The sequence below is a fragment of the Macrotis lagotis genome, chromosome 8 (assembly GCF_037893015.1).
Source record: "Macrotis lagotis isolate mMagLag1 chromosome 8, bilby.v1.9.chrom.fasta, whole genome shotgun sequence".
Taxonomy (NCBI): Eukaryota; Metazoa; Chordata; class Mammalia; order Peramelemorphia; family Peramelidae; genus Macrotis; species Macrotis lagotis.
This window is the reverse complement of record NC_133665.1, coordinates 50,752,504-50,769,044: the sequence shown is the minus strand read 5'-3', so window position 1 is coordinate 50,769,044 and position 16,541 is coordinate 50,752,504. Positions and strand designations below refer to the sequence as shown.

Sequence of the window (16,541 nt, the reverse complement as noted above, 5' to 3'; positions counted from 1 at the left end):
TGTGTCTGCGGTTTTAAGAAAGATGCTCAATGTAGTGTATTTTGGTTTATTTTGATTACTCCCACATTAGGAACAGGTAATCCAAGCTTTGGGGTTTTTTTTAGGTAAATAAAGCAAATGTAGAATTTTGACGTTTGCATGAGAATTTGACTTAAATGTGCCTTCCTAGTTTAGTCATTTTTCTTCTAGCTGCATTGTGACAGAAGAATTCCTTAAATAAGTTTTTTTTAAAAAACTGAAAAGGAAAAAAATGAGAGCCATCTCGAACCCCGGGAAGCTGAAGAGAAAGGGTGGGGGCTCGGGCTGGGCAGCCAGGCCTGGCGGGGAGGGGAGGGCTAGGCCCGACTCCGGGGCCTGGATGAGGCGGGTGGCACTGGGCACACGCCCACACCGAGGGGGGCTCAACCGGCCTGGGGGTGGGGAAGACCGCTGCAGATACGCGGAAGGGGCGGGCGACCCAACTACTGACGTCCTCAGCGACCAATGAACAGCGAAGCCTCGCCCGGTGGGCGGAGACTGGAGGGGCGCGAAGGGGGACGCGGAGCTATTTTATCTCTTTTGATTCCTTTAGCCTTCAGGCTCAGGTCCAGTCATGGCGGGGGTGGGGAGGAAGGGGAAGTAGGAAAGCGTGCCCAAGATCTGGGTGAAGCTGGAGGAGACAGCGGAGTTGGGGAGGAGGGGGCAGGGGCAGCCAATGCCGGACCGCCCTGGTGGTCAGGTGACTTGTTACTAGGCAGATTCTCCTTGGGTTTAGCCGTCGGAGGGGCCTGTTTCACTTCTGTGTTCTTTTCCTTTCCCAAAGCCTTGATTCTCTCGGGAATAGAGGACTAAGTTTGAGAAAAGAGTGTTCTAAGGAGTTGTTTGCTTGGAGGGATGGTCAAGGGTCGAGGAAGGTCATGTGAGCCCCCAGGAACTGAAAGCGGAGGGGGAGGGGGAACTAGCCACAAAAATCTTTTTTTTTCCCTCTAATTGCGCCTGCGCAGGCATCCGAGGCTGGACTGTCTTTGCCCCTGACCTTGCAGACAAGGGCGTCTGAGCAAGGCTCCAATCAAGGACTCCGACCACCGGGGCTCCCCCTGCGGATCCCCGGCTCAGAGCCCCTGGGCCTCCCTTGGGGCTCCGGCTGGGAGGAAATGTTGGGAATTCGGCTTGGTGTCTAATTCCCGGGCAACACAAACCAGCTCTGTCTGCCACAGGGCAGCCTTTGTCTAAGTCTCACAAGTCCACATACCTGGCTCCTGCCAGCCCAACCCCTGCTGCCGCTGGCAACAGACATGAAGGCAGAAAGCTGAACCTTTAGGCAAAAAGAGAAAATCGACCTAATTGACACCAGATTTAAGTTTTCTTACGGAAACAGGGTTTGAGTGCTTTTTAACATATATGCAGAATTCTTTTTTTTTAAAGTCCATAACTGTGTTGAAGATATGTTACCAGCAGTAAAAATTTAAATCCTGGGACAATTATCAAAAGATTGGGAAAAGCCTGAAAGATACTCCAGCCCCAAAATCGAATTTCAAAGAGATGTAAATGTCGATAATTATTATAATGTAACACCTAGGTTCCTTGGGTCATAGTCTATAGGATTTGCTTTAGACATAGATATGCTTATGGGTTTTTTTTTCCTTTTATAGACTTAAAAATTCAAGGAGTACTCATGGTCAAACCTTTTGAGCAATAAGAAAGTAGCTTTGCTACTCAAATTAAATTAACAACCAGTTAAAAGTTTGGTGCACAGGCTGTGTTTTGGGGTCTTGAAAATGGAACACAGTAAATAGATTAGGGAATCATAGAATATACCCCATTTATCAGTTTCATTTCATTTGGATCAAACCTTGGGATTATCAGGTTTTTTTTCCTCCCTTAGAGTCCCCAATGAGCTCCCCCCCCCCCAGATACTAGCCTATCTTGGCCTTTCAACCTTAATATTTAACATTTCTTTGATTCTGTCTTTAGGTTTCCAGGTTTTCCTCACTGATCACTATCTTCATTATCATCCAGGAGACACAATGCCTCTGGAACTTGTTATAGAAGCAATTTGCTTGGGTATGACTCTTTTCTCTACAAGAATGAAGCATCCATAAGAGTCAGGTATTGTGCAAATGATGGATCATGAAGAATATCTCTACAGAGATAAAGAACCATTGCCATGCCCCTTATTTGAAGAATCTGGCAACCAGGTGAGAACAGGAAGAATACCAGCATGGTTCTAATGGAACAGCCAACCCATCCCTAGAGGTGAATGGGGTTCTTGCCACAAAGTCTTTGGCCTCATCTTTATCTATACAGATGCCTATCCCTGAAGGTTAGGGACATCCTGAATATACAGACCAGAAACAAGTACAAGGGGCTCCAGCTGAATTCCTATGATGTATGGGAGTATTAAGAAAAAGGAATCAAGGAGACAGGTAGGCTTTTTCTTTTCCCTGACTTTGGCCACAAACCATAGATTCCATTGGATAGAAAGTTGGGCATTCCCAAGTAGCAGATGGCACCCTTCTCCATAAATAGGATAATTGAGGCCACCCTCCATGCTGTTTCAAGAGTTTTACATGGATTAGTATAGCACAGCTGACCCTATGAACCTGTTTCCTTCATACCATTAAGGTCATATTCCATTATAGCTGGACGATCGAAAGAATCATCAGGGACAACACAAGCAATTCAAAGCAGTTGATCAAATAAAAGGAGATCTCTGTTTCAATTCAGTTGTTCCATGAATAGCATTTGTTTGTTCCATGGTAACTTAAAAAAACCCGAGATTTTTGATATTTGACAAAATGTATTCTTCTGAAGGTCTTACAGATACTCATACCTTAAACTTGCCTATACTTTATATTCTAGTTATTCAGTTTGACAACTCAACAAATATTGATTAAGCATAGAATTTGTGCAGAACTGAGGTGCATAACAAAGTACTATATGAGACCTGAAGGAAAAAATAGTTGTTCCTAAAATGATCACCCAGGGAGGACTCTGTGGAGGAAGCAGAATTTGATTTGGACTTTAAAGAATGGGTACCCAGGTCCTTGTTCAGTGAAAAAGAGTAAGAAATTCTCACTCAAACTTGCCATCCCCTCAGACTATCATCTTACCTCCTTCTTTGCATCCCTAAATGTCTTTATTCTCATTCTGTTTTCTCACTGCCTACTCACTCAACCCCTTTAGGTCTTGTTTCTGTTTTCTTTAATCTACTAAAATTGTGTTCTCAAAGTTCATCAGTGATATAATGGCTAAATCTTAAAGCCCATTGACCTTGTGTTCATCCTTCTTGTCCTTTCTGTAGCATTTGATACCCTGATTACTTCCTCTTTCTTTGCTATTCTCTCCTGATTATCTCCCTACCTGTCTCCACTCCTCAGTTTCTTTTGTTTGATTTTCCCCTGACCTGACAAATTTAAGTGTCCTCCAAGTCTCTGGCTTAGGCTTTATTTTTTTCTCCTTCAATTCTTTCTTTCTTAATTATTTTGTGCCGTCTCATGTTTCATTATTACCTATATACAAAAAAATCTAATTCTGCATTTCTAGCCCTGCTATTTCTCTTGAATACCAATTTCCTATCCCCAAATGCCTGTTTAATATGTATGGACAGATTGAGAATCTCCAGTTCAACATGCCCAAAACAGAAAACAGGAAAATTTTTCCTCCTACACTTCCCCTCCTCCAAATTTCCTAATTTTTTTTGATAGTACTACCTTCTTCCTAGTCACCTAGACTTGAAACCTCTAAGTTATCTTTGCCTATTCATCTCCATTGCCTCTAGATCCAGTTATTTAACAAGTCCTGTCAATTCTGCATCTCCAACATCTCTTGTATGTCATCTCATTTCTCATCCTGCTACCACACCTCTTCATCTCTCATCTTGACTATTGTAATTGTTTCCCTATTGGTCTCCATATCTGTGGTCTCCTGTCTTTTTGACCTTTCTTTAGTATAACTGCAAAATAATCAACACTTTTGACCTTGAAATTCCATTGTTTAAAAACTTGCAGGGATTCCATAACACCACTAGGATAATATGAAAACTCCTTGTCATTTATGATTCTCCACCACAGCTTGACTTCAGGCTAACTTTATTTATCCATTACTGACTATGATCCAAATGCAACATTCTATCCTCTGCCTCCATATAAACAACCAGGATGTAATACATTTCCTTCTGATTCCAGAACCCTTCCCACTTCTGAAAATTCAGCATTTTGGTTCAACAGACACTTAAGTGCAAGGCATTATAAAAGTGGGCACTGGAATTACAGAGACAAAAATGAAACAGATCCTGCCCTCAAAGAGCAGGAGTTGTAGGACATGTACAGAAATAAAAGGAGGGAAGTAGAAAAACTAAACGGAAGTCTAAATAAGGTTCTTTTAGGATTATTTGAGGAAGAGAACTTTCAGTTGAAGGGATCAGAGAAGCTTGACCAGAAAAGGTGGCACCTGAGCTGAGTCTTGAGGGAAAAGAATTCTAGAACATGAAAATGAGGAAGGAAGGGAATTCTGGGCATGAGGAATAGGCTATGCAAAAACACACAGTGCAAGGGAACAGAGTACTGAATTCAGGGAATTGCTAGTGGCCCAGTTTAGCTTGATTGTAGAATATATGAAGGTAAAGAATGTACAAATAAATCTCATTGCAATGAACTTGGAATACCAGACTAAAAACATTGTATTTTAGCCAGTTTGGAGCTGATAAAATAGAGTTACACAGTCAGATCTATTCCTTAGGAAGGTCATTTTGGCAACCATGTGAAGAAAGGATCGGAGATAGGAAATAGTAGAGCCAGGGAGATCACTTAGGAAGCTATTAAAATAATCCTGGTCAGGGATGCTGAGAGACTGAAATAAGGTAATAATATTGTGAGTGGAGAGAAGAATACTCATTTTAGAGGTAATATCAATACACCAGCAACTTATTGGAAAGGGGAGATAAGAAAGAATAATCATTGATAAATGAGGATTCAAACATGGTTTCTAGAACAGTGTTACCCTCCACAGAAATAGGAAAGTGTGAAGGAAAAGATGTGCTGAGGATTCAAGGTAAAGAGTTCAGTATTATATATGTTAAGTTTAAGGTGCTGGCAGAATTGTAGGTTCTTGCCAGGTATAAATGTTAAGGAGACTCTTGGACTGATGTCCAGGGAAAAGGATGTGTCTTTGTAGGGTATGTTCAAGGGACATAGAGTAGTCCACGTTGTCTGGAATGAATATAGCATGAGATAAAACCAGAAAGATTGAGTGGCATCAAATTATAGAATGTCTAGAACACTTGGCAAAGAAATTTGAATTTTACTTAGTATTTAGGAACCACTGAGAATTCTTTAGTTATATGAACTAATCTTTGCATAAGGAAGACTGGTTTGACAGTAGTATAAAAAATGAATTAGAAAGGAAAAAGAATGAAGCTTTTGATATTTATTGCAGTAGTTTAGATCATTGAAGCCATGACAGGGTAGTGGCCAAGGGACCAAAGAAGAAGAGCAGGATGGAAGATATATTGCTGAGGTAGAATCAACAGGACTAGGTAATCAATTGGAAATGAGAGAGAAAAGAATCAAAGATAATGCATGAGTTTCAAATACAGGAGACTGAGTGAATAGTACTGCCAGTTAGAATCAGAAGTAAGAGAAGTTTAGGAGGGAAAGGTAATAATAAATTTTGGTTTAGCTATGTTAATTTTGAGGTGCTGGGTAAGACACCCAGATAGAAATATCCTATTGACAGTTTCATTTCTGGGACTTGAATAGGAGAGACAAAGACTAAAGAGAGATTTGGGAGTCACTTATATATTAATTGATAGTTAAGGATGTGCTGGTAGATATGATTGTGAAGGAACACAGAGAATAAAAGAGTACCAAAATCAGAACCTTGGGGAACACTGCCTTTAAGGAATTTGGAAGAGGTCTTGGAGACAATGAAGGAACCAGAGAAGGACCAGTTAGAGATAAGACACCCAGAAGAAGGGAAGAGAGAATACTCAGGAGGAATAGATGGCAATAGTGTCATGTGTTATACAGAAGTCAAGGAGGAAGAAGAAAAGAGGAAAATGTCATTGAATATAGTTCTGAGAAAATAACTGGTAATCTCAAGGAGAGCAATTTCAGTAGAGCGGTGGAAATGAAACAAAATTGCAAGGATTTTAGGAGATATGGCAGAAAAAAGAAAGAGGGTCAAAGGACGCCTACTTTATTATTGTTAGGATAAGAAATGGCTGAACATGGTTGAGGCAGTTAGGGAGAAGTCAATGATAAGGGAGAAATTGAAAATGCAGGAGACAATAGGGATAAATTGCTGAAATGAGGTCCTAGAGGAGGATTTGAGTAGAAGGATTACTTTAATGAGAAGTAAAGATATCTCTTATTCTGAGACTGGAAAGAAGGCATGGAAATGGGTGATGGTGCTAAGAAGTTTGGAGGAGTGGGACAGCTAGGTGGAGCAATGGATAGAGCACTGGACCTGAGTTCACAGCTGTGTGACCTTGGACAAATCACTAAACCCCATTGCCTTGTAAAAAAAAAAAGGAAGTTTAGAGGAGGGGAGTTGAGGGAGCTCCATTTGTAGGATTTCAAGCTTCTCAGTGAAGTGGGAATTATCTGGAGAGATCTGTTTTAGGACAGAAACAGTCCTGGGCAAGATGTTTTCAGGGATATGAATGTTGTTAGGATGAGAGTTTGGAAAATTCATTTGTGATGGCTTAGTGGATAGAGCACGGGGCCTGGAGTCAGGAGTACCTGAGTTCAAATGTGGCCTTGGACACTTAATAATTATCTAGCTGTATGGCCTTGGGCAAGCTACTTAACCCTATTTGCCTTGCAAAGAAAGGGAAAAAATAGTCCAAATCTTTAAAAAAACAAATTCATTTGTATCTTTGTTTAGAGGACAAGGATTGAGATTAAGATTGTATTCTAGGATTTGGGTCTGGTTTGAGAAGAAATACAGAAATAAACTAACCCAATAGCCTAAAGAATATTGGTTGCATAAATGAGCCATGAAAATTTAAGTGGGGGGGGGGCAGCTGGTTGGGGCAGTGGATAAAGCTCCGGCCCTGGAGTCAGGAGTACCTGGGTTCAAATCCGGTCTCAGACACTTAATAATTACCTTAGCTGTGTGGCCTTGGGCAAGCCACTTAACCCCATTTGCCTTACAAAAAAAAAAACCCTAAAAAAAAAAGAAAGAAAATTTAAGTACCAATGGTTCATTCATGTGGATCTAACTTATATACTTTAGATTTGGATTTGGGGCATATGAACAATGAGTCCAGCACTGATGCTTTTTTTTTATTTTCCCAATTACATGTAAAGATAATTTTCAACATTAATTTTTGTAAAGTTTTCTACTTCCCATCTTGGATAGTAAGTAGTCCAATATAGGTTATTCATGTACAATTGTGTTACAGACATTTCCATATTAATCTTGCTGTGAAAAAAAACAATTAGAACAAAAAGAGAAAACCATGAAAATAGTATGTTTTTATCTGCATTCATAGTCCAAGGTTCTTTCTCTGGATGTAGATGTCATTTTCCATCACAGATCTTCAAGAATTGTCTCTGATACTGTATTGCTGAGAAGAGCCAAGTCTATCATAGTTGATCATCTGCAATATTGCTGTAAGAGTATATAATATTCTCCTAGTTCTGCCCACTTCACTTACATCAGTTCATGTAAGTCTTTCCAGACTTTTCTGAAATCTGCCTGCTCAGAATTTTTTTATACACCAGCACTGACTGTTAAATATCTGAGCCTCACTGGGCTGGGGCTTCTCTTTTCATAGTCTGGGTCCAGGGCAGTCACAATACCTATAGCTATTCATTTCTGCAGCAAGATCCTCCACCTGCTTCACCCTTCATCAGATAGGAATTTGAACACATTTACCCTAGTGCAGTCCATGACTTAACATCACTTTTTTCTCTCATACAACCTCCATGTGTCTAGAATTCCTGAGGACTTCTTATGAGGATAACTTTCTCAGGTATGATTGCTTCCTCTATAAGAAAGAAGAATCCATGAGACAGTCTGCTGGAAGTGCTTAGTATGGGTGCAGGATCCAGTTGGTTGTGGAGGACAAGGGTAATTGGGATGAAGAGACAGTGTAGCACTCCAGACTTGGAGGACTTGGCATCCATTTGGAAATGGGAGACAGCTGTCCACACACTTGGGAGAGAGTGAAGGATCCATTCAGCAGCGTAAAGCCTATGTTGGACTCTTTGGATGGGAGGTACTGCAGTGTGTACCAGGGCCTTCTGAAGGTCAAGAGACAAGAACAAAGAAAAGGCATACTAAGGTAGAGGCAACTCAATGTCCATTCTCTTTAAGTCTAGTCAAGAAATATGTGATAAAATTCTGCCTCCCCAAAAATGTTTTGGGGAAACACCTCAGGTAGGCAGCTAGGTAGTATAAGGATAGAGCACTAGTCTTGGAGTCAGGAAGACCTGAATTCAAATCCCTCATACTTTTATTGGTTATGTATCCCTGAACAAGTCACTTTTCCTCTGTGCTTCAGTTTATCCATCTGTAATATTGAAGGGTTGGATTTGGTAGACTCTAAGATCTCTTCTAGCTCTAGCTCTCCTATAACAATATAAGTCAAAAAGTGATAGAAAGTTTTTTAAAAGTATAATATTTTCTCTTACTGCCTTTTTTATTGTGCTTTAATGATTACAAAATTTTATAGTGTCTCTTTTGATCCTCATGACTTGTGAGATAGGTAATACAAGTTTTATTACCTCCATTTTTCAAATGAGGAAACTGAAGCTTAGAGAAGGGAAAGAACTTTCCCAAGTCTTCACAAGTAATAATTTAAACCAGTCCTTTTGATTCCAAATCCAGAAATGTTTTGATTACATTGTAGGGAATAAATAACACATTGTAAAAGGATGTGAAGTAAACTGAATTGAGAGGTACCTCATTGGAGCAAATGGTGCAGTTACGTAAGCATCATTAGCAGAAATCTGAAAGGCAGAGTCACAGAGGTCTTTCACAGGTCCTATAATGGACTGAAATGGAAAGAAGAATCTGTGGGAGTTGATGGCAGTCATTTTGAACCTGTGAGAATAGTGAGAACTTTGGTGGAATAAAATGGCAATGAAATAAAATTAAGGGCCAGCTGACATTGGAATATGAACTGGTTAAGGGCTAAAGTCTCTTTACCTTCTTTATAAAATTAGTGGGGAGGGTAGTACTTTATTTTTTTCCTCAATCTTATCATTGTTGATTGAATCCTGTTCCAGTTCTCAGCTCCTTTTCTTGTATAGTTTGTTGAAGGTGACAGTCATTAAAAAGCACTTGATTACCTTTCTCCTCAAAGCTCTTATCAAGAATCATCTTGTTTCACAGCAGGACTATTGAAGGCCAGATTATCTCTCTCAAGAAAACAGTAATTCAATTCATTGAATATTCATCAGCACTAACTATGCTTATATGCACTGTATCCCAGTTGCATGAGATCCAAAGCTTGGCTTTTACATGAGCACAGTCTTCAGAAGGCTCTGTGTGTGTGTGTGTGTGTGTGTGTGTGTGTGTGTGTGTGTATTGGAGGAAAGCAGTTGACACATACACTAATAATTTTTTGTTGGTTACCCAGTTGTTTCAGTCATGTTTGACTTTCATGACTCCATTTGAGATTTTCTTGGCAGAGATACTTTGCCTTTTCCTTCCCTCTCCAGAAGAGGAAACTGAGGCAAACCGGGTTAAGTGACTTTCTCCAGATCACACAGCTATTATGTATTTGAGGCTGAATTTGAACCAAGGAAGAGGAGTTTTCCTGATGCTAAGCCTAGTGCTTGATCCACGGTGCCACCTAGCTGCCCATGCACAGATAGTTACAATAGAGTGTAACACGAAGGATACTAGAGATGTGATGATGTCTAGGGGAATAGCTGGTACTGATCAGGGGTGGCAAATGGAGAAGAGAATCTAAAGCAGTGATTTTGAGTTAGGCCTTAAAATATGGTTAGGAATTCAACAAACAGGAAGGAGCAGGAGGGGAATTCCAGTCATAAAGATCAGTATAAGCAAAGGGACAGAGGCAAGGAAGGGGGACGTGGGGGGGGCAGTTTATTCATATCATGGGGTATATTGAGGGCAGTTAGAGGGAAACACCCAGAATGGCAGGGTGGCATGATATTGGGCAGGGCCTTGGATGCAAAGCTGAAGAATGTTCCTCAGAAGCTATCATTAGATAAGGCTCCAACTAAAGAACTGATATTTTTTGAACTGAGGAATCACACAAATGAATGTATGTATCATGAAGATTCATGGCAACATCATGGAGGATAGTTTGGAGGGAGAGGAAGCCAGAAAGGGACAGACCAGCTTAGAGGTTATTGAAGCTATCCAGTGAGTTAGTGGGGTGATGGCAATACAAATAAAGAAGAGAAAGAAGATGTAAGGCATATTGTAGAAGTGGAATCAATAGGTCTTGTTAGCTAATTAGTGAGAGAGCAGAAAGGGCCACAAAGAACACATATTTCCAACGGAAGACATAAGCTTAGTTGGGCCACTGGACACATCAGTGAAGCCAGGAGGAGGAAGATTGAGAGTAAAAATCTCATGTGCATCTATAAGCATGGTGTCCCAAAGTCTTAAACCTTATCTTAAAAAATATTTTATTTTATTTATTTTTAGAGTTTTTTTTTTTTTTTGCAAGGCAATGGGGTTGAGTGGCTTGCCCAAGGCCACACAGCTAGGTAATTATTCAGTGTCTGAGGTCAGATTTGAACTCAGGTACTCCTGACTCCAGGGCTGGTGCTCTATCCACTGCATCAACTAGCTGCCCCCAAAATATTTTATTTTTAAAAGCTTTAAACTCTTCTATTAGAAACCAGGAGGGATGTGAATTCAGGGAAGCCTGGGAGGATTTGCATGAACTGATGCTGATCCAGATGAGCAGAACCAGAAAAACACTGTACACCCTAACAGCAACAAGGAGGTGGTGATCAACCTTGATGGACTTGCATCAGTGCAACAATCAGAAACAATTTTGGGCTGTGATGGAGACTACCTTCTGTATTCTGAGAAAGAATTGTGGAGTTTGAACAAAGACCAAAGACTATTACCTTTAATTTAGGTCGGTTTTTTTTCAAGACAATGGGGTTAAGTGACTTGCCCAAGGCCACACAGCTAGGTAATTATTAAGTGTCTGAGGTCATATTTGAACTCAGGTACTCCTGACCCAGGGTCAGTGCTCTATCCACTGTGCCACCTAGCCACCCCCTATTACCTTTAATTTAGGAAACCCCCCCATTATTTTATTATGTAATTTTTCTAGCTTTTATACTTTATTTTTCTTCCTTAAGGATATGATTTTTCTCTCTCTCATCACATTCAACTTAGATCAATGTATACCATGGAAACAATGTAAAGACTAACAGACTGCCTTCTGGGGGGGGGGGCGACACAAGATTAGGGGAAAAATTGAAAAACTCAAAATAAATAAAATCCTTCTAAAAAAAGCTTTAAACTAATAGAGCTTAAAGTCACACAAAAACTTTTGGGACACCCTATATTTAAGCTGTCCCTGGAAACAGGAATAGCTGTGGTATGGTTAAAAAAAAAAAAGGTTCTCTGTCCATCATTCTTCCGTCTCAATTTAGTCCATCTCACACCCAGCTGAAAACTATTTTTTTTCAATTGTCATCTTTTGTCATTGTTTCCCCTTACTCAAGAACTGTGGTTTTCTGTCAATTCAACGAATAGTTATTTAGCACCTACTAAGGGCTGGGCTCTGCAGGGAAAGGTCTAGAGCTCAGAGAACATCTATTACTTGCCTTCCTAGAGCAGCCAGAGACTGGCCCCTAGTAGGTACCATAGAAATGCTTATTTCCTTCCTTTATGTAGGTGTCATATCCTCTTCTGATTAGAAGCCCTGAAGGAAGAGACTGGGTATAAACAAACTTTGTTTTTTCTCTACAGGTGATGTTAGAGAGAGTTGTGGTTTGATTAATTTAATTGGCTAAACTTTCCAAAAAAAAAATCAACAACTTGTACTTGCCTAAAGAAGACTTCTAATCAAGGACATTGTGGAATCTTCAATAGTAAATACAGACCAAGAAATATGGTAAACATGATTGCCCATGTACAATCTATATCAGATTACCCACTGCCATGGGGAAGGGGAGGGGGGGAAGGGAGGGTAGTAGAAAAATGTTCATAAACTTAAAAAATGAATGTTGAAAATTATCTTTGCATGTAATTGGAAAAAAATAACAACATAAAAATTGTTTATAAAAGTATGCTGGGTCTGAGGACAGTTGGATTAAGTCTCATGGTGATTGGCAAAGATGATTTTATCTATATTGGGTGATGCAATTTGGCAAATGTTTTTGAAAATAATCTGCTCAGTAGATAAAGCACCGATCCTGGCAGGTCACTTAACCCCATTGCCTTGTAAAAATCCCCCCCCCCCAAAAAAAAAGAAAAAGAAAAGAAATATTAACCAAGATTGAACTTGATTTGGCCCTTTTTCCTTGGCTTCCTGGCAATTAGGGGTTCGATCCCTTTTTTTTTTCACCTCTAGCATATTTATAAGTACACCAAAGAATGCTGAAAACTACTTTTCAATTTCTCAAACCTGTTTGCCTCTACCTGGGTCCACCAGTCACCTGGTTGCTCCAAACACTTTGTGTCTCTTGCATTCTCTGCAACTTCCCTTGCCAATTACTGAGTCCATTCTCCACACCTGAATCATAACTACCTCATCTTTAAGTATCTCTTTTCTTCTCTCCACACTGCATGGCAGAGTTTTAAAGTTAAAAGGGACTTTGAAATCTGTTTAGTCCCATCCTAAATATGAACAAGAGCCCCTTCTATAGAATGTCCATCAAATGGCTATCCAACCAAAGTGGAAGAACCCACTATCTGTTTTTACATAGTTCTAATTATTGGTAAGTTTTTCCTTAATTCAAGCCTAAATTTTCCTCTTTAAATTTTTTTTTTTTAGGCTTTTGCAAGGCAAATGAGGTTAAGTGGCTTGCCCAAGCCTACACAGCTAGGTAATTATTGTGTCTGAGGCCGGATTTGAACCCAGGTACTCCTGACTCTAGGGCTGGTGCTTTATCCACTGTGCCACCTAGCTGTTCCCCCCTCTAACTTTCAAACATTCATCCTAGTTCTTCCCTTGAGACCCAGGGAAATGAATCTAGTCCTTCTTTCCTATGATACCTTCTCAGGTACCTGACAATAGCTACTAAGTTCCGCTGAAGCTTCCCTAAATCCCTGTCTCCAGCTTTAACATACCCATTTCCTTTAACTCAGAGGATTAATTAACCTTGGACCCCTAACTTTTATTTTTTACAAATATTTTGATAAATACATTTTAATAGATTTCCTATGTAATCATATGTATATTATGCACTTAAAAACATTATTCTGAAAATGTATCCATAGACTTCACCAGACTATTAGAAGGGTCCATGGCCCAAGAAAGTTTAAGAACCCCAGTTTTATTTAACTGATTCTTGTATGGCAGAATCTGCCTTTCACCAGCCTGGTTGCCTTCTTTTGGATACTTGCCTGCTTATCACTGGCAAGTTATTTTCCTAAAATGTGATGCTTAATTCTATAAATGTTTTTGACTGTAAAGATTGACAAATGAGAATTTGGCAATAACAGATTATAAAACAAGGAATTGAATATAGCAGACTAGATCCAGAAGTGGACTAAGACAATAGTTTTGTGAATATGCAATACAAAAAAATTTCTATTTTCTTGTCTACTTAGTAACCATCAACAAAAATAAACATGCTAATACAAAAGAAAAATTAAAAAATGTTTTTAAAAGTCCAGTTATATACTTTTTTAAAGTAAGCATTTATAATTAACAATAAAAGTCTGATAGTTTCTCTATCTCATTTTGAACTTTTTTAAAAAAGAGATCTTTTCTAATAGAAAGGAACTCAAGAGGCTGGATACTTCTTGACTTGCCCACACTGACACAATCCAAATTTGGATCTGACTGCTGGACATATGGTGTTTGTGAGGGCCCTGATTCTTTCACCTTTGACCCTACTGACATACATAGTCTAGTTTAAAGTTCCTGTATGACATAGAGCTCATCCCGTGTTCTAACTGTGCTGCTTAAACTTTCCTTGAGACACTTCCCCATTTAATGAACCCCTGAAGACTTATTCGAAGGGCAGATAACAATTCCTTCTATAAAGCAAAAACCATGGTACACAAAGACTACTGGAAGTACCATGCCCATGTCCAGTGGTGGTCCAAGAGCCAAGGGTTAACAGGGCAAAAAGTACCGAGTATGAGATTAGGTTCTCTGGACATAAGGGCCAGGAGAAGAATCAACAATTCCACAAAAAGGACCAGACAGTTCTAGAAGAGAGTGGAGGATGGCTTTAGAAGCACTGATAATTTGTTGTCTCCTCAGATACCTTGCATTGAAACTTTTACCAGGATCCTTCAAGGGAAATGATCAAAAAAACAAGGGTCTCAGCCACAGCCTCTGACCCAGGAAAAACCTCCTCTCAAGTATGCCAAGGCAGAGGCAGGTGAGATCACTTTTTCCCTGAGTAAATTATACAAATGGTTCCTGTTGACCACTGACATGATTGTGCCCTCTATTTCCTCCCTTCTCCTGCCCCCTAAGCAGTGCCTCTCTGGGAAATCTGGGTTGTTATCATGTATGATTAACTGATGATATTTGTCTTTAATTTTATTTATTTAAGACAATGGGGTTAAGAGTGACTTGCCCAAGGTCACACAGCTAAGCAATTTATTAAGTGTCTGAGATCAGATTTGAACTCAGGCCCTCCTGACTCAGGCTGGTGCTCTAGATGCCGCCTAATTGGGGATATTGATGAAGAAAAAAGTTAGGGTGTGGTCTAGTCATGGCTCTTGACTCAGAAGTATTTAAGGTTTAAAAAGGTTTATTACCGGTTAGCATGGTTAGCAAAAGCTAAGGAGGGAAGAGAGAAGATAAAAGCAGAAGGGCAGTTGGAAGTGACCCCCTCCCCAGGGGATTAACTGTAGCCATCAGGGGATAAGTAACATAAAGAGGAAGTGCAGCATAAAGAAGAGAAATTAGGGACAGTTGCAAGATCATACTTGCCACTGGGCTGGTAACCGCAGCTATCAGCAGGGAATAAGGCCAGATTTACACAAAGGAGCAGGGTAGGTGTGCTAGGTAAGAGGTAAGGGAAGAATTAGGGGAAGAAGTTGAGTTAATTCCCACTATCTCAATGGATTTATATCTCAATACCCTTTTTCCTAGGGTGGTCTTTGGGGTGAGTTTGGGGAAGGAGATAGGTATTTACAGCTCAGTAACCCTTCTGATAGGATACCTCTATGCAAGTTTCCAGGTAGCAATGGGAACTATTTATCTAGACAACACTGGGATGGAACTCAGATGTCCACAGAATGTGCAAGATTAGCACAGAAGAAAATAATATTTCTCTGTCTATTATTTCCTTTACTTCAATATGAGGATACAGGGTTGTCTCCTAGGGCTTGATTCTAGGACAGTGAAGACCATCAAGCTACAATAACTAGCAATGGCACAGGAATTGAAAACCCCAACTTAAATGAACTGAAAATGGGGGACCCATACAAGAAGATGTGCCCCTCCTACAAATCTCACCCTTGATTTCTTTCCCCTTTTTCCTGTTTCTTCATTTTTTCCCTTCCCTCTGAATTTGATCTTGGTTCTGGCCAGTGCTCTATCCACTGTGCCACCTAACTGCCCCCTTTCTCTTCCCTCTGTTTCCTCTTCTTTTGGACAAGAACTATCCTGAGGCAGCCTTTCCTTCAGGTGTTCTGCTCAAATGAATGTAAATTTTGATTACTGAAACCTCACAGGAAATCTTTCCTTTTTTTCAATTACATTCCAAAATAGTTTTTAACATTCATCCTTTTGCAAACTGTTGAATTCCACATTTTTCTGCTACCTCCCCTTCCCCATGGTGAACAATTTTATATAGATTCTACATGTACAATCATCTTTAACATATTGATATATTAGTCATGTTACAAAAGAATTAGAATCAAGGAGGGAAATATGAGAAAGAAAGAAAAACTAAAAGAAGTTTTTAAAATTGAACATAGTGTGCATTACTCTGTATTCAGACTCCATAGTTTTTTCTCTGGATGTGGAGGGCATTTTCCTTAAAAGGTCTCTCAGGATTGTCCTTGATCATGAACTGCTGAGAGGAGCTTTGTGCATCACAGTTGATTATTTCACAATGTTGCTATTGCTGTTCACTATGTTCATACAAGTCTTTCCAGGCTTTTCTGAAGTCCAGTTGTTTATGACTTCTTACAAACCATAGAACTCCATCACATTTATTTAACATAACTTGTTCAGCTATTACCCATTTGGTGGGCATTCCCTCAATTTCCAGTTTTTTGCTCCTATAAAACAAGCTGCTATAAAAATTTTTGTATTTGGATTTCCCCCTTTTTTATCATCTCTTTGTGATATAGACTTAGTAGGATTGCTGGATCAAAGGATATGCAGTTTTATTACCCTTTTGGCATAGTTCTAAATTGCTCCCCAGATCAGTTCACAACTCCACCAATAGTGTATTAGAATACCAGTTTTCCCA

The 16,541-nt window shown here is 39.7% G+C and overlaps 1 long non-coding RNA gene across 3 annotated transcripts in view; it reads left to right on the top strand.

The window, feature by feature from the left end:
* The first annotated feature begins 724 nt into the window (after nucleotides 1-724).
* The window catches only part of LOC141495526 (uncharacterized), a 42,124-nt gene continuing 26,307 nt past the window's right edge, over nucleotides 725-16,541 (top strand). The window contains exons 1-4 of one of the 3 annotated variants that reach the window (XR_012470799.1): nucleotides 726-893; nucleotides 1,954-2,405; nucleotides 11,902-12,046; nucleotides 14,369-14,489. This is a non-coding gene — a long non-coding RNA (uncharacterized LOC141495526). Of the gene's footprint in view, nucleotides 2,406-11,901; nucleotides 12,047-14,368; nucleotides 14,490-16,541 lie in introns of all 3 variants that reach the window. The other 2 variants (XR_012470798.1, XR_012470797.1) reach the window with 2 other exon arrangements.